We start from the raw sequence: 19410 nt of genomic DNA on the forward strand, positions 1-19410 counted from the left end.
TCTGCAGGGATAATCAGCTATTTCTCACTTAACGTGCTTGTGACACGTAAAAATTTGGTGGTAAGTCCAATTAGGTAAAAGTTCCATAAAAGAAGGCAAAATATATATAACAGTTTCTCGTAGCAGACGAAATTATGATCAGGCTTGTGATTTAAAAAAATTGAAATCCTTGGTCGAAAAGTGACTTTGTAAGCAGCAACCCTTTATCGTATATATCATGATCAAATACAAGCATTTCAGAAATGTATATACTTTGAGATACATGTTCTATATGCAGACGTTTCTTTCATTTTCCACAAAGTAATGGAAAGTACACACAAGGAAATTTGTGATTGCCGTAAGCTTATTTCCCAATTAACCCCTCATTGTTAGCGATATATGCGAGTCAATACTTGAAGCACACGTTTCTCACTTGGTAATATGCGATCAATATATGCATCAATGATATAATTATTCAGTGAAAGGAAATTACGAATGTATTGGAACGGTATATAAAGGATAATGCGAGCTTCTTTTTTAGCTCATTGAAACAAAATAGCTCAATTCGGCCTATACCGAATAAAGAAACAATTCGGCAAGAAAACAAGTACTAGTACTTGTAGTATGAAGTAAAATAACAAAAATACCAAATACCGAGGAAAATTCTAAACCGAAAAAACCTTAAGCATATGGCAAAACCAAAACACATCAAACGAATTGAAAACAACTGTCATGTTCCTGACATTTTCTTTTTCTTGTGTACAAAATGATGGATTAAATCTGGTTTTATAACTAGCTATAAGAGGTTAAGCGATAGGAATCCTGATTGTCACCTGAAAAACACATACTGGAAGTATAACAATTTCAAATATTCTGTTTAAATTGAATATGCGTTCGCTATTGTTTGTTAAACCAACATCTTTTATTTTAAATGAGAGTTACGAGATGTGGTATGATTTACATTGCGACATAGATCCAGCACAATTTCTAATAACCGTGCTATAGTATCTAATTTATTTATCACTGAAATCAAAACTTATAATGATAGTTTCTGGTCAGATCGACAAGATAAATCATTACAGAAGCAATAATTTGATTAATATATAAAATGAAATGGTTAATCATTTGATTTCAGGAGTAAAAATGAAACAGTTAATCTGGTGCAGAAAAATTGGTACCGTTAATGTTATTATTAAAAGATTGCACAGGGGACAGTAAAACGAAAATGCTTTGCAGGTACTTGGATTTAACAGCAACTTGTTAATAAATTTATAAATCATTTTGACGTATCAGTTTTAAAGTCAAAGTTCTCGGACACTTACTTAATAATCTTAGGCTAACAGGTAGTTAACAATTCCTTTGCACACCTTGTGTTAATATTGACATATTTAAATATGACGTACGTGTTACTCATAACGCTCTTCAACGTATCGTATTATTGTTTAAATAATACTTTTACTTTTTAAATAGTTTAATGGTCTATTAGAAATATAGATTCCACAACTGCAACAAGTGTATTACGATATTGCTCCACTCGAGACAGTTAAATTTTAATATTTAAAGTGCGAGGCTTGCTGAGCATTGTAAATAATTAAAATGTAACTGTTGATAGTGGAGAAATATCGTAATACACGAGTTACAGTGGTGGAATCTGTTTCTCTTATGATTTTTATCCTTCCTTTTCAAGGATTGGAGGACAGTTGTGTACTTTTGATGTGACATCATCAGACATGGTCGCTTTTGTTCAGGACGTCACAATAAGAAAATGTACAAGAAAACAAGAATATTTAACGTCACAATTAAAGCAGTAGGCCCGGTAAGGGCCGATTTTGGCCTCAAATTTCACGTTCATCGAACGAAAGATTTCGGACACTTTTTAAACACTTAAGTGTGTATTTAAATTGATTCAATTAGTGTCTGTAAAGAATTTTAACTGATTTAGTAATTAAAAACGCTCCGATTCAAGCTAAATATGAGAAATCTATCAAATATGCAAAAAACGTCACTTTTCAGATGGTTTTGTCAAAAATGAAAGTGGCCGCATCCGTGTTCATCCCCAACCTTTATATATGTTCTGCCTTATCATCAAATACAACTTACATGTCAATATTATGAATGAACACGAATGCGACCACTTTCGTTTTAGACGGAAACCGTTTAAAATTTAACTAAAATGCACAAATTGTGAAGATTCCAGTAATTTAGTATGACTTAATGATACTAGTACCCGATATATGTGCATTGTTTTGTTAAAAACAGCCCATATTTATGTAGCAGAAGCATTCTACTTTCCAGTAAATAGCATAAAGATGACATTTTCATACTTTTTTTAAAACTGCTATATTTTGGGGCCAAGAAGGGGTCTTACTGAACCTACTCCTTTTAACCAAACATTTGCAGAGAACAGATTTTTCACAAGTGAGGAGAAATATTTTTCTCACACCGGTCGTCAGGAAATGTGACAATAGCACAAAAATTAGAGAAAGGTCATTTGCTCATTTGCATTGCTGTTACCTATCACAAAGGTGATAAAATGTATTTCAAATATTATATTGTTCTGGGGTTTTCTAACAGGTTCATTGCAAAGTATAGTTAAAGTTAAATTTTAAGTTAAAACTGAGTTTTTAAGGATGAAGTTTTACACTAGCATTTAACCATTTACATTTATTTAATATATCGTTAAAAGACCTATCAAAGTTTAAAGTTAAAAACATATTGGGTAAAAATAATCTAAGAGAAAAGCAATATACAATAGAAATGATTAAATTATCATTTTGTACACCGTTTTCTTCTTTCTATCTGCCTCATGCATGGTGTTTCAATTGCAATGAACTGAAACTTATTTCATGCTCTATATAATGGATTCAGAAGTCTATTTCATTTTATATAGTTTTATATATTATACTATTAAATTGTATCATTATATGATATTCATTATATTCATTTGAAGCAATGCAAAGCTAGAAAGCAAGTTCGGAAGAACATTATCCCGATGTAATAAAATGTGAAAGCATCACAAAGACGAAACTTTTTTAAAGAATGAGACGACTTGTTCTTAACAAAATAGTCAAAAAAATAGTCAAAAAAAATCTGAATTTTGAACTTGCAAAGAGCAATGGTGTACTCATATCTAAAAAGTATGTGTGTTTTTATGTTACTATACCGTATGCAAATTTCTTTATATTAAATATTCATTAAATTGGTTACACGGCATTTGTTAATTTTCACTAACATTCCATAAGCCCACAACATGTGTTAAAATGAACAATGGGTGTTTATGCCTAAAATAAACACCCGCTGAGCCCAAAGTTTGCCGATCGAGAACAACTTTAAAACACTCGCTCTTGTTTAGATCTACCGATTTTTATTTTACTCGAGTGCCACATGTAAAGCAGTATCTGATTACCCTTCTGGAGCACCTGCAATCAGCCCCATCTTTGGTGGGGTTCATGTTGCTAAGTCTTTAGTTTTCTATATTGTGCATTGTGTACTATTATTTGTCTTTTTGTCTTTTCATATTTTAGCCATGACGTTGACAGTTTATTTTCGATTTCGATCTATGAGTTTGACTGTCCCTCTGGTAACTTTCGCCCCTCTTTTCTTAATCATTTCTAGTGCTATTACCAAACTATCCTTATCTATACAGTCAATGTAAGGTTAAGTTAATGATTTTTCCTACATTGTGACCAATCAGTTCATATCCTTATTTTCCCTTGAAATAGAAAATGAAAATAGCCCTTATTTTTATTTCCATTCGCCTGCAGCGCCTTTCTGGATTCTCTTTCATCAGGAACGCTCAAACTCAAATATGTAACAGTCAGAAATGCAAAGGTAAGTAGAAAAGTTATATAATCAAAAGGACTTGCAAAATGTTGCTGAATATGGATAAGGTCAACTTTGACAAAAGGAGTTGGAAACTATGAATAACTGAAATAGACTCTATTTGTTAAAAATCATTATCGTAATTGATATTTTCAAGCTTTTGATTAGTAATCGATAAATCATATACGACCATTCAGTAACCTAGGTTTATATATTAATTTGAGGTATTTAAAAACACTTCAAACATGATAAGTAATTGTAGTAATACCATGTTTAAGTATCAGATTACGAAACAAGACTTTTATAGGATTAAACAAACATAGAATGACAACAAACAGTGGTCCACTATAATTTGTCTTCTAAAACGTTCAACACGTTAGATCCTTCAGCTGTCTAGGTGGTCAAATAAATTCGTAAGTTGTCAAATTAGAGCAAAGGAATTGATACTTTTTAATATATTAAGTTTGATTTAAAGCAAATTGATTCAATTAATGCAAAAGCCAACGTTTATGGTATGTCCATTTTTTTTTTTAATATTCTTCAATTTGACTTCATTTCCAGTGACGTCCTAGTGTTTTGAAAAGTCCTCAAAGCAAAAACAAAAGTATTTTACTTCATTCGAGACTTAGAAAAAGCCTACCCTCATTGCTGTCTCATTTTACCTTCATATGAGTATTTTTAGTACAATAAAAGGTCAAGTAGTTATCAATCTGTTATACAAATAATGTTATGGTCAAATATGGAAAGAAAAGCATCATATTGCAATCTGTAGGATTTTAAAAAACCTCAATTCTCAACACATAAAAAATATCATCTGTATTTAAAGCAGATTATGATTTTTGCCACAAAGGACTTGATTATAGAAGTGATTTTGTTATTGAAAAGAATGGATAAGATGTTTTAATGCGTGACACAGAAACCATACATGCATTGTACAAAACTCAAATCAAAGGAATACCTATTTTCACAATCATCAAACATAGCAGGTTCATGTGTTGGTGCGCCAGACTGGGGTTTCGTCAAACAAATATATGCTTAATAAAACAATGCTTTAAGGTGAAAGTGACAGATTGTAATTGAAGGAAATTCGCACATCATTAACCTTCAAAACAGAAGTATAAAATTCGTCTAAACAAGTCCTGATTAGACAATCAACATAAAGTTAATTTATATATTCCACAACAATGTATTTCACATAGATGCTTACCTATTCTGTTTTAAATTTTATATATTTTTTTCTTTTTCTTAAGACTTTGTTAACATTGTATGCTTCTCATTATACCTGATATACATTAACAAATTGCACTTGCAAGTATATTACATTTTACTCTTAAAACATGGTCATAAATCATTTCAAAACAACCTTTATTACTTTATACAAAGTAAGTGCTTTCATCGCCCAAAAATAAATTAACTTTCCACAAACCACCCATCATCCCACTATTTTATTAATTTTGGAAAATTTATGGCATTAATATGTACCATAGGATATACGTGCTTACTCTTTTATCATGAAATACAACAAAAACGTGGAATTACGCTGCATCGCAGATAGATATTTATTCATGATAAACAATAACATATAATGATAGATATTTTGAGACTGAACTAAAATACCCATGTCAATATATTATCATTGCTATGTATTTATAACTTTCTATAAAGTATAAAGTACGAAAACGTCAATGCTCGTTTGCACATCTTTATGTGTTATCGTTGGTATTTCATAAGACTTGAGTTAAAACGAAAATACAAAACGAATAAATTGAAAATTCTAATTAATATCTAATATATTTGGTTTTTTGTTTGTTTGAAAGGTTGGAGATGGTAACTTACAGTTGTCTTTTTCTACTGGCTGTATTCCTCTCTGGAACATGTCAATTTCCCGTAAATAACTATAACCAGACAAAAGAAGTTAGGGTGGGGGAGTACAAATGAATCGAGTGATTTGAAGCAATGCAAAGCTAGAAAGCAAGTTCGCACGAACAGTATCCCGATGTAATAAAATGTGAAAGCATCACGAAAACAAAACTTTTCACAGAATGTGACGACTTATTCTTAAAATTCAAAAAATTCAACAAAATAGTCAAAAAAATACAGGGTAAAATTTTTCATTTTTAATCTACACAGATACAATTTTTCAAGCCGTTATATTTAAGAAAAAAAATTCTGAATTGAAAATTAACGTCAAAGAGCACAATGATGTACTCATATCTAAAACGTATGTGTGTTTTGAGGGATTGTAGCTAAAAAAGGAATTTTTTTGTTGGTTTTTTTTTTTTTTGGGGGGGGGGGGGAGGGGGTAATGCATAGCATAAAACTATGTGTAATAATACAAAATTTGGTGACTATTAAAGCTATAGATTTTATAATTTATCTAGCATTTATTCTTAAATAACAGTTTCGCATGTTTCTTTACATAAAATCTCGATTAAAATGAAACGTCATTTTTTAGCATTTCCTTATCTAATGACATAGTATAAAAATAACATTCTTTTAAATGTACGATTGTAGTTTAAAAATGACATTTAATCAGTATCGTTTTTTTAATATTGACTTTGTCGACGTTTTTATACAAAAAAATAATTTTCTATTGTTTAAGCGTCGTAATGTGTCACTGAATCATCATCCCCTATAGATATGGAAAACGAATTTTCTATTTTCTTTTTTCTATTCAAACAATATAGTTTTCTAATCTCGCAGTTATTCTTTAAATATAGATAAATCTTATATATTTACAAATTGACTCAGATTCATAAATTATTATATGGTTTCTATCAGCTGTCATAGATCTTGTTCCATACAAACAGAATATAAACGAAATCATTTACTTGGTGTTTAGTAGTAAAACAATCACTGGTAATATAATTTTGAAAAGATAAAAAGAAAATAAACTGTTGCTGACAGTGAGGGAAAATTAAATAATTTTAAGTGTCAATATCTTACATATTGCAAAACGTGCCTGGACTGATTTAAAACAATTAGTTTCAATTAACTATTCAGATGTGTATTAAAAAGCTTCTGTTTAGAATTACTGTATCCGACTTAGTGTTTATTGTAAAATAAAATTGAAAATGGAAATGGGGAATGTGTCAAAGAGACCACAACACGACCAAAGCAAACAGCAAAATGCAACCAATGGGTCTTCAATATAGCTAGAAAATTTCGTACCCGGACGAGTGCCTCAGCTGGCCCCTAAACACAAATATGTACTAGTTCAGTGATATTGGACGTCATACATGTACTCAACTCCGAAATATAAAAAAAATGAAAATGCGTCAGATATCTTGAATCAAAGATAATATTGTTTTATAACCATCAAATATACGGTTATTAAATTATATCGAACTTGTATTTTAACTTGAATCAAACGAAATTAAATCGTTGTTATGAATACAGAATACCCTAACAATACATTGATGTTGAAAACATCTACAACATAAAGAATGGTTCGTGATTTTTCATTATTTACTTACCCTACAATTAACATTTTGAGAATTTCGTAATGTTATGATTCATCTATGAAAGGAAAAAATTCGGTCAAACATACTTAAAACTGATGAATCGTGAGAGTAAAATAAAAAGTATACCGTAAATTACGGTTAACTTCTAACATTGGTACGTTTAACCAATATCACATAATGGGAAAACTAGTCCACAATGGGGTTTTTTTTTTGTTGTATTTTTGTTAGTAGTAATAAAAAGCAATTAACAGTAAATCGTATTTAACCACTTCAATTTCTCTTCTATAATGTAAATAACGATTGTGCAACATGTCTGAGGGGGTTGTAGTTTTTCTGATAGTTTTATACATTTATAAGCTGACAATTTTTGAGAATTTAGTTATAAATCATGTCAGTACCGGAGCACCGACTCCTGAACTGACGCTACCCTCGAGTACTGATAGTCCACCAGCAGAGGTATTGATCTAGTACTGAAAATAAAATGAAAACAACACGGCAAAATTACACGTATCCACGGCGCCTTTTTGAATTTACCTTTATTAGGAACGCCCAAATTCGCAGGATCTAACAACAGGCAAATTGTCTAAACAGTATTGAATATTCACAGCAATATATAAGTCTGCAAAATTACTAAATAATTGAGAATCCAAACAGATGCCACATGAGAAGCAGGGTAATGTTTCCCTTCCGGAGCACCTGAGATCACCAATGATTTAAGTGGGGTTCGTACTGCGTTTTGCATTCTTAATTGCAATGAAAATGTTAGGATTTTTTTTTACTAGTGAGTTTGGATATCCCTTTGATATATTTTGTCTCTCTGTTGTCGTTTAATCTTTTAAAAGTTCAGATCCATACCACTGTTTCATGTCACAATTAGCTTACTAGTGAGATTTCAGCTGAGGTTAAAGCCCATCGTGTCTTTGATATGAATAACAACGCAGTACAGGCGCTGTTTTTTGCTTTTTTTTAGGGTGCGCTTGTATAGTGATTATGTGTCATTGTGAATTGATACAACATGATATGTTATTTTTTATATCCTTTGACATTGGAATGTTACAATTTTTTTCATGCTCTAGTATTCACTGATCGTATTTCCGGTTTTTTTTTTCGACTCCAAGTGAGACTTAAATCACTTCTATTGGACAGCTGTGTGCAAGTATGTAATAATGAAAAAAAAACATGAAACGAATGTATTGGTCGCCACTTCTTTTTTCTGTACGTCACACCACATGTGACGTAATCGTTTTTCTGATATGAAGTTCGCATTTCACAGCTAAGTTCTTTGGGGATTTATTGCTTTTCAAATGTCCTGCTATAAGTTTGAAATTTGTGGTAAATTAAAGGCTATATCTTCCTCATATAAAGCTCTGATTTATGTGTCTGTGTTTATATTAGAATCGATTGTCACCAAGCTATAAAGTTTTCCTTGATACTATTACAAGTAGTCCAATGTAATACCAGAAACACACATTTTGAGATTTTCGCAACCACACCGAATGTAAATTCTTACTAAAATGACTAATTGATTGCATTTTGTAAAAGATAAAACCGCTGTCATACAAGTGACAGGTTTAGCTAGCTATAGAATCCATCATTTTCTTCATAGGAAAATGCCTGTACCAAGGCAGGAATTTGACATTTGTGATTTATTAGTTTGATTTTGCAATTTGCTTTGGAAATTTGCATAAGAATTTTTCTCGGAGTTTAATTCTTATTTTTTTTTTTTTGTTATCTTACTTTTTGAAGGATAATTTGTCTTTTCTCATGAGCAAGTGGTAGTGTTTGCATACATATTCCAGAGGCTTCATAGATAAACAGTGCATGTTATGAAATAAATGTGTTATCGTATTTTCTCTCTTCTTTCAATTATTTTTAAAGAAACAGAGGGAAGGGTCTTATATGATAGAAATTGTTTATTATCTGTATTTGCAGAGTGATTACAAATATGTAGTCAAAAAATATATTTTAAACATTTACTTTTAACGGTTTTTTTTTTTTTTTAATTGTCTAATATTTGGTTCTACGAAGTATCACTGATTTAGATTATCGGTCAATGACGGGTTGTTCTTTAAAAAGATCAAGCTAAACAGTATAAATGATGGCTAAATATTGGTGTCTTAAACCCTGTGATATGTCATCAAATTAGTGTAAATGATATCAAACAAATACTTTGCCTGTGTGTCATCGTCTCGATCAAATTTTCACAAATTCGTGTTTAACATTCGTATGATAGTCTTATAAATTGATTTAGATGTTTATTTTGATCAAGATTATAATTACACCATTTAACCTTTTTCAAATTGATATTCTTATCCAAATATTCGGAGCAAATTTAATGTATTTAATTAATTCTTACTTCATAAGTGTTTCTTGTTTTTTGTTTTTTTATATAAAAATTAAACCGTTAGTTTTCTTATTTGATTGGGTTTACACTCATCATTATTAGGCCCATTATTGCTTGCTGTTCGGTTTTAGCCAAGGCTCCGTGTTGAAGACCGTACTTTGATCTATATTGGTTTACTTTAAAATTGTGACTTGGATGGAGGGTTGTCTAATTGATATTTATACCACCTCTTCATATATTGTTAGGCAAGTGCAACAACCATGCCTGTTTAATTTGTTTGTTTGACAGGTAACAAAGGAGCTGGGATGTAATACAAATTAATACGAGATACAGTCACAGAAATAATTATATTGATAAGTACGTCTGAACCCTACAACAGATTTATCCATCGGATCACCAGCAGTGATGGTGATACATGGCTGTGTACATTCTGTATATACAACTCGTCTTAACATCAGCCCAACAATGTAAGATCTGTAATTTGCTTTCTCAAATTGTTTGTTCTTCCCTCGCCAGGATTCGAATTCATGCTACTGAGATATCGTGACACCAACTCGCCTGCACTGTATCCGACGCGCTAGACCACTCGGCAACCTTGACTTCACAATAATAAAGCTTTCGGTGGCCTGGTGTTACCTTTCTTCGTCGGTTTTAATCTAGCGTCGTAATACAGTACATGAAAAATAGGGCATGAAGATGGTATTGTTACAGATCAGCTAAATTATCTTTTGTAAAGGATCTTACAAATTAATGCAAGATACAGTCACAGAAATAATTATATTTATAATTACGTCTGCACCAGTGACAACACTACAACAGATTTATCCATCAGAACACCATCAGTGATGGTGATACATGGCTGTGTACATTCTGTATATACAACTCGTATAACATCAGTCCAACAATGTTAGATCTGTAAATTTGCTTTCGCGAATTTTTTGTTCTCTATCGACGGGATTCGAACTCATGCTACTGAGATATCTTGACACCAAATCGCCTGCACTGTATCCGACGCCTAGACCACTCGGGCACCTTAGTTTCACAATGATAAAGCTTAAGGTGGCTGGGTGTTACCTTTCCTCGTCAGTTTTAATCTAGCCTCGTAGTATACAGTACATGATATATAAGGCATGAAGATGGTATTGTTACAGATCAGCTGAATTATCTTTTGTAAAGGATCCTACAAATTAATGCAAGATACAGTCACAGTAATAATTATATTTATAATTACGTCTGAACCAGTGACAACACTACAACAGATTTATCCATCGGATCACCAAGGGAATGATCGTCCACTAGCAGTGATATCGATACAAAGCGATTAAATGACAAAAACATTATAAATTTCGTATGTCCGAAGTGCTTGCCGGGATTTACCTCCATCGAGAACGTTTAAACAAATATTTTCATTTCTTGCTAGATAAATTATAGTTCAAATTGCTTTCAAAAATACAACTATAAAAGAAGATAAAGTATTCTGACCTTAAACCTTTGATATATTGGTTAATCAGGCCTAAAATATCAAACAAATACTTTTTCTGTGGGTCATCGTTTCGATCAAATTCTCACAAATTCATGTTTATAGTTCTTACAATTGTCTTATAAATTAAAAGAAATGTTTATTTTGATAAAGTTTATAAATATTACAAACTATTTCACCCTTCCAAATATTAAGTGCACTTTGACCGCACTTTAATTATACCTACATCATCTACACTTAAGTGTACATGTATAAAATAGGAATTAAATTAAGATTGTTTTATGCTAGGTAGACTTTATAACAATTATTATAAAAAAAATTTGGATTTAAAAAACGAAATAATAATTACCTTTATCTATTGAATTTGTAAGATAAGTTAATTATTCGAAATGCAACACAATGGAAACTGATTAAACTATATGAACTGGTTTTATTTTCTTCTGTATTTTATATACCTAATATACATGTTGCATGGTTCACCCAAATTACATGTCACGTGCTATGCACAAAATATAATCGCACTCAAACAGATCAGTTGACAATGTGACTAAGAACTTACTAGTAACTATATTTCAAGATTTAATCTATAAATTTCAAAAATTGACATGGCCCATGGGACTTAGTAGAGAGTTCGAAAAATTTACCATCAACATCAAATTCTTTTTAAATGACACAAATCCTTAGATTTAAAATAAAGGCACCAGCTTACAAGGGTTCTGATATGGAACATAATTAACATGTCCCGTTGTTAACCTTGAATTATACTATTCAGCGTTTCTCTTCTTATCGTCCTTATTCCAAATACAATCCGAACAAAAGATAACATATACAGAGCGGTCAAGTACAGACAACTACTAAAAAACATTATACTGATTGTTTTTTCAAATGAAAAACTTTGATCAACTTTAAAATAGTGAATGAGAATGGGGAATGTGTCTTAGAGGCAGCGCCCCGACCAAAACGTGAAAAAAACCCAATTGTCACCAATAGGTCTTCAACACAGCGGAGGTGGACTTCAATTGCCCCTACACAAACATGTGAAAATGGACGTCATACTAAACTCCAAAGCATATAAAAACATACACAAGGCTCCGTGTTTGAGACCGTACTTTGACATATAATAGTTTACTTTAATAATTTTTTACTAGGATGAAGAGTTATCTTATTGGCACTCATACCACGTACCCTTATATTTACATCTTTAAGTTTACAATATTTGCAAATGTGCATTATATACTGGCACGCAGCTTGCAATTTTTTTTTTATAAAAGAACCACTTAGAGGTAAAGATCCGACGATCCGTTAATGTATGGCATGTATAGGTCATTTATTACTTAACTTTAATTCGTCTGTGTTTTTTTTTTTTTTTTTTATCAAGGCAAGCAATATGGTTTGGAAATGATATTTTACAAAACACAAATTATGAAAGCGGCTGCTTACCACACAAACACTGGGTTTCTCCTTTTTCTAATTTTCAATTGTTACACTGCCATCTAAGATTAATGTATGGTTGATATCTTATTATTAGCTCAATCACCCTACTGCACACATTTGTTTTAAAAGAATGAATCCTGGACATTTAATCAACAAACAAAATGTTATACATTTGCTCCTATTGACCAAGAAAGGAAAAGATTCATTTGCGAATCAGGGCTGTAGTAGATGTTGTGTTCAAGAAAGTTTATGTAACATTTTAACCTTGTTTAATTTACTTGGAGGTGTTATGTAATAATAAAGCAACACATATCATATAGTGTTCGGTTTCAAAATATTGAAGCGTTGCTTTAATTTAATCTTTTGAAGCAATTGCAGTTTCTTCAACTTATTTTCTGCTTTGCTTTTTGTGACTGAAGGAAGCATAGGTGAGACTATTATCAAGTTATTAAGTACAATATTTAGAACATTACAATCATTTAACATTATCGGTGAATTAGTTATTGATTACACGAAGCCTGAACATATTTCAGTTTCATAACGACGGCTTTGCCTTTCTGGTCTGAAATTATAAGGGAAAATCTTTTAATAATAAAACATTTAATGATTTGAAAGGGTTAATCTGTTCAAAATACAATTCATTGATTTACCACCTTGTGAAATAAAACATTGATATATAATTTTTCATTTAAGAAAGGTCGTAAAATGACGACGGGGGTTGAAATGTATGCGTCTGCAAACTGAAAAAGCCATAGTTCTGTTTCACCAAAAAATTGTTAAATGTTCAAATAAACACTCAAATATGCATTAAAATAATATGTATGTCCGAACTAAAGGAAATTTTGTTTTTATATAAGTTTATATCAACATTATAGTTTATTTAAAATGAAAACTTTAAGTACTCGAATTTGATAAACAATCTGATAAATCTTTATTAATAAAGATCCAAAGGATATACTTTTGAGATAAAAGATAATTAATGTTTGGTCCAATAAAACCTAGGAGTGCATGTTTTATTTCAATTTTCTTTCATTAAAAGTAAAAAAGCAAGTATTTTGCGCAGATTATAGGAGAGCATTCATAAATTTGATTATTCATAATAACAAATTAAAAAGTTATTTTTTTATATAGATTAAACCGTTTGTTTTCCCCTTTGAATGGTTTTACACTAGTAATTTTTAGTCATTTATAGCTCGTTGTTCGGTTTGAGCCAAGGCTCCGTGTAGAAGACCTACCTTGACCTATAATGGTTTACATTTATAATTTGTGACTTGGATGAAGAGTTCTCTAATACCACAATTTCCTTTATCTTTTGTTCTTAAGTGTGCTTTGACACACTTTAAACATGATCACAGAAATTTAGTTTGAAATGTAGATGTCTATAAAAACTGAAATGAAGTCGATAGATTGAACTCATCCAATCGCTTTTTTGACTGCCTGAATGTTAAATTTCGGCAGACTTTTCTTTTCAGGATAATTCCTTTGTTCACCTTCTTTATTTTTAAAATTTCTGATAATATTTGAGTTAGACGGTTTTATTTATTTTCCAAAAATCCAAAAATTTTAAAATCAGATATACCTTTAATTTAATTGATTTACTGTGGATTCATTTATTTTCGTTGGTATAAATTTTCGTGGATTGCTGAAAACTTGCAAATTCGTGGATATTTGATTTTGTGGTTTTACCAATCTCTGTATACAAAGCCTACTGAAAATATGATATTCGTTGAACATTTGAATTCGTGGTTCACTTGTACCCACGAAACCCACGAAAATTGGTATCCAACGAATAATAATGAATCCACAGTATTTTCGGTGTAAACGTGGTAGCGTTTTCATACATCTTGAGTGCTGGAGGTCGTATATTTGATCCCAGATCGGGTGAACACAAAATGATTGAAAACTGGAATTTGTAGCTTCTCCCTTAACCATGCCTTTTTTTTTTAGTATGGACATGTATTTGTAAGTTTTGAATCAGAACAATTTGTCCGGGTATGTTGATAATTTTTTCTGTGAACTCTTATTAGGTCAACCACGTTAAAATGTGGTTCAAAGTGTCACAAAAAGGTATCATATTATACCTATTAACCTTATATTGATGTTTTATCATACAACTTCATGTGGTTTGCAGCTTCTAAATATCTTCTTATGTTGTGTTGAAAACTGGATGTCAAAAGGATGGCGAAAGATACCAGAGGAACAAACAAACACCTAACTCGAAAATAAACTGTCAACGTCATGGCTAAAAAAAAAGATAAACAGACGAACAATAGTACATAAAACACAACAAAGAAAAACATAGGAAACTAAAGACTAAGCAACACGAATCCAATCAATACTGAAGGTTATGGCAGGTGCTCTGGAAAGGTAAGCATATCCTGTTCCACATATGGCACCCATAAAATGCATTTTTGAATCATTTATATATAAATCATGACTTTGTATGCGGTACCACATTGATGGGTTAAAAAAATCACTTTCAAAATCATATAAAAGTCGATAAGACCTGTTTCATTTCAACATTTAATATTCATCTAAAACAAAAGTTTAAAAGGGGATCAATCAACTGTTCATTTTACCTAAATGAGATACAGAGTAAGAAAAATATAATCATATTTATTACAAGGGGGTCTCATCATATCAATTAAGATATTAAATTTGGAGTATCAAACCTTATGATAAATGTCTTATTAATCAGTTTAAATGTTTCATTTTTACATAAATCATATATCTGTCATCATCTATATTAAATAATCATGTGACGTTATCCCGTAATTTAAAACCAAATCTTCACAAATAACAATATCTGAGCAACCGTTATAAAAGGAATTTAGACCTTAATACTATAATACTTTGCATACACCAACGTTATGTTATTAGCTAGACCCTAACAACGTTTAAATCTCATTGTTACACTTGCATTGTTAATAAAAGCCTAATTAATGGGTATTTTTCTGTTCTCAAATTATGAAATATTACTCATTTTTCAGTTGAGTTTCGAATGTTTCCCATTTTAAAAAGAGGATTCATCTAATACTATGTCCATCAATCTTGATATTCTTAATCTTTAGTTTTTATGATTTTGAAAATTATATTTATTTAACTTTGCACAGATTTTATCTCGAGCACATTATGAAAAGAATCATGCAAACACAACGCAATCTGTATTGATAGATTATTGTTGATCATCTCAAAGAGATTGATTTTCTCGCTTGAGCCGGGACGGCCAAAGCGAGAAAAGCCATCAAGTTGAGATGACCAATGATAATCTGTTTATCACTATTTTGCCTATGACGACATTGTCAATTTCGTGTCAATTTCATAAGCAACGCCACGTTTCTAGCGATAATTTTCCATCTCATACGAGTAGCATGATATAAAAAATTATCACCAAAAAAAGCTATTAAAAACTGCACAAAAATAGCGATAATGCAAGTTAACATTGACATCTACCTTTCTTGTGTTGTGCTTTTGGATTCATTAATGGCTTTTTGTTGTTTATTAAGCCGTTGTTTTTCAAGTTTTATATGTATTCGAGTTAGATAGAAGAACTCTCTCCAAGAATATATAACCTTAAAATCAATAAGAAAAATTGATATTTTGATTGCAAAATGGTTAATATCAGCGAATGGTTTGAGCAGGAAATTATATTTTAACATGTGTTTCAAATGTTAAAGTTGATCGGATGTAAATATAATAAATATATAGAAATATTTATAGAGTTATCTTCAACTTGATAATACTTTTTCAAGTAAAGTTCGACCTTAAGGTCTGCGTCTTTGCAATAAGAACTACTAAGCACACGTCATTTTTTTCAGAATGCTCCTGAATTAACATAAAGCAATGATAAACTTCAGAGCAAACACGACGTAACATATCAGGCGGAAACCCAGGTGAAATAGAACAAAAGAATCGAAGCTCTTTGTTAGAGAAGTCGATAAATGCTTACTGTTATGTTTACTATAGTAACAAAAAATTTAAAAATTAATAGAAACAAATAAAACGACAATTTTCTTCTCAATTACGATGTGTTTTATTTTAAAAACACCATTTGCATAAGTTTTCAATTTATCTATTACATAGTAATGCAGAACAACTAGATATTAAGTCGACGACATGGGTATCTATCAAGTTGGATATAGAAAATGCATAACCTCCGATTTAAAAAAAAAATACCACAGACGGAGAACATATCAATCTATTAGTTCAGTAATTTTCGTGTCTGCCCTTCCATTATGTGACTCAAGAAAAAATTCCCCAAAACGGGTAACAATTGAATCGAAAAGAGAAAATTGAGTGCACCTTTTTATGTTAGGGCGTGTATTAGGTGTATATTTTGTCTTTAAAACGTACAAAGCAAAAGTATTTGATATATCATCTTGCTTCAGATTCTATCATTTTTAATTACCAAAGCTGCAGGTTGACTTTATAACACAGTACCAAAAGATGAAATATATGGGTCAAGTGAAATATCTATCTAATGAATCACAAAAATAGAGTCGGTGTGTTCGAATAACTATTTTTTTTACTAAAAGTACATGACGACAGTCTTTTAAGTTGGATGATGAAAATGCATATCTTCGAAAAAATATAATTGTTTGTGTGTGATAACTAGGGCTTTTAATCTTCAACCACTGAAAATTTTTAGTCTGCCCTTCCACGAAATATTTAATTAGAAATCTTTTAAATGATTAAAAAAATTTGAAAATTCCACCTGACAACCGGTCAGACAATAGTTTGAAGTTGAATCAATGTAGATAAGATCATTAACTGATGATCATTAGGTAGTAGATACATTTGTTTTTTAATATACAACTAACATATAAGGATCGTAATGGTATCATGTGGATAAATTTATCGGTTTTCAAGAGCAAATTGGCAGCGCGTCATCCCTACAATGGCTTCCATTTCTACGATTGTGAAAATGAACTGGCGTAATGGGGAGATAATTTTGGCGAAGTAGATTCCTGATTGATATTAATGCAAGTGCGTTGAATATTAAAACTAATATATGATTAATAAAAAAAAAATTTAAAAATCCATATTCAAGATAACAGTTTTGCAATCGTTCATGGCTAAAAAAGAAAAAAACAAACAGACAAACAAAAGTACATAAAACACAACAAAAAAATCGTTCATATTATTTTTTTCGAAATCCGCAATTAAAACTTAGAAAATGAAAACCCATTTATTGAAAATTGTATAGTGTTCAGTTTAAATGCTTCAGTTATATATTATTTTTTTTTTATTTTCCATTTTTCGGGGTAATTGACGAGTTGTTAGCTAACGTTGTAGTAGCAATTTGTATTAGTCATTCTAACAACTCACTATAGATAACAGGCTTAACATTTTGTTCACCCGACGCGTGTTTTGACAAATACAACTAGGGATATCAGTTTTTGGAGCAGAAAATTCTAAGTATTTCAATCTGATTAAAAACTAAAAACCATGTAACGTAAATAATTCCTAAACGGATTGTGACAGCTTTATCATTAATGGAGCTGTGCAATCAGATAAGTGTGTAGACTTCTGTTTTTTAAGAGACTTGTGTTTCTCAATTTTGAGTTTTATGTATCAAGTTTTTCTTCTAATTATTTGTTTTTAACAGTCATTTCGTTATATGAAGGTATTTTATTAAAGTAATATATGTTATTAGATACATCAATGCGGTTTTTTTTTTTATAAAGAGAAACAAAAGATACCAAGAAGATATTCAAACTCATACATCGAAAACAAAATAAAGTATTAAATACAAAACAAATCAGAAAAAAAGATAAATTGTGATCTTTTAAACATCAAAATGTTAGGGAATTTACCGTATTGTAAAGCCTTGTATTGCTTTCAGAAGTTTAATTGGTTGTTTGGATGTTTGGTTGTTCCCCATCTTAATTCTATCATTTTACGACAATCAAGAAATGTCTCATCAAAGACATTTTTTACGATGGTAGAAAGCCCCACGTGTTTCAAATGATTTCAAAATTTAATTTTATGAACAGGCAATTGACCAAAAATGGTCTGTTGAATGATACTTTATGTAAGCACAGCAGTGCTGACTACTGAGGATATTTTCCCGCATGGACAAAACATCCATTAGTGGTATCGAGTTAGTTATTGCCGAAATTATGATACTGTACGCCCATTTCATCTTCGTCTAGGCTGATCGGTTGTGCTCGAATCGAGTCATCGGAAAGCCATCAAAACGCACAGTTGAAGAGCTTGTAAATCAAAATTTCAAAAAATTGATATTGGCAGGGCCGTAACTACATTGAGGCAAATGAGGCAAATGCCTCATGTAAAAAAATTTTTAAAAAAATGAAACAAAAGGTTGTTTTCATATTAAATTGTTTTCATGGAAAGTGTCTTGCAAGAAGCAAGTTCTCTTCACCCTCTGAGGTATCCCCTGGATGTTTTTCTTTATCCATGTTTCTATTTTCCTTTTAGTTTTCAGAGTTGATGGTCTATTGTTTGTACTTCTGTGTTCCGGGTTTGTCTTTTGTTCATTTATTGTCCTACTTTATGACTATAGTCTGAGCGTTGATTTTCATTTAAAAACGTGGTTTTGCAATGTTACATGTCCACCAATGTCCAGAATTGTGCGAGAAATATATTTTAAGAACATGCGATGCTACTCAGTGGACACAAAAACAAATTGTCCTTTCTGCATGGATAATTGACATTGATATCAAAGAATACAAAACTTTAATGTTGTCTCTAATACCTAAAAGTTTTAAATTACAATGAATCTTTGTTTTTGCTTTGGGACCTGATTGTCCAAAAAAATATCTGAAAATTAATTAAGCCGTTTCAATGCAAGAAAGAGTCTGGGAAACGCTCAGAATGCACGATTTTGCGTTATTTTTCTCAGAGCTTCTGGGGGCCTTAAGCGG

Source organism: Mytilus galloprovincialis, chromosome 6, assembly GCF_965363235.1.
Source record: "Mytilus galloprovincialis chromosome 6, xbMytGall1.hap1.1, whole genome shotgun sequence".
NCBI lineage: Eukaryota > Metazoa > Mollusca > Bivalvia > Mytilida > Mytilidae > Mytilus > Mytilus galloprovincialis.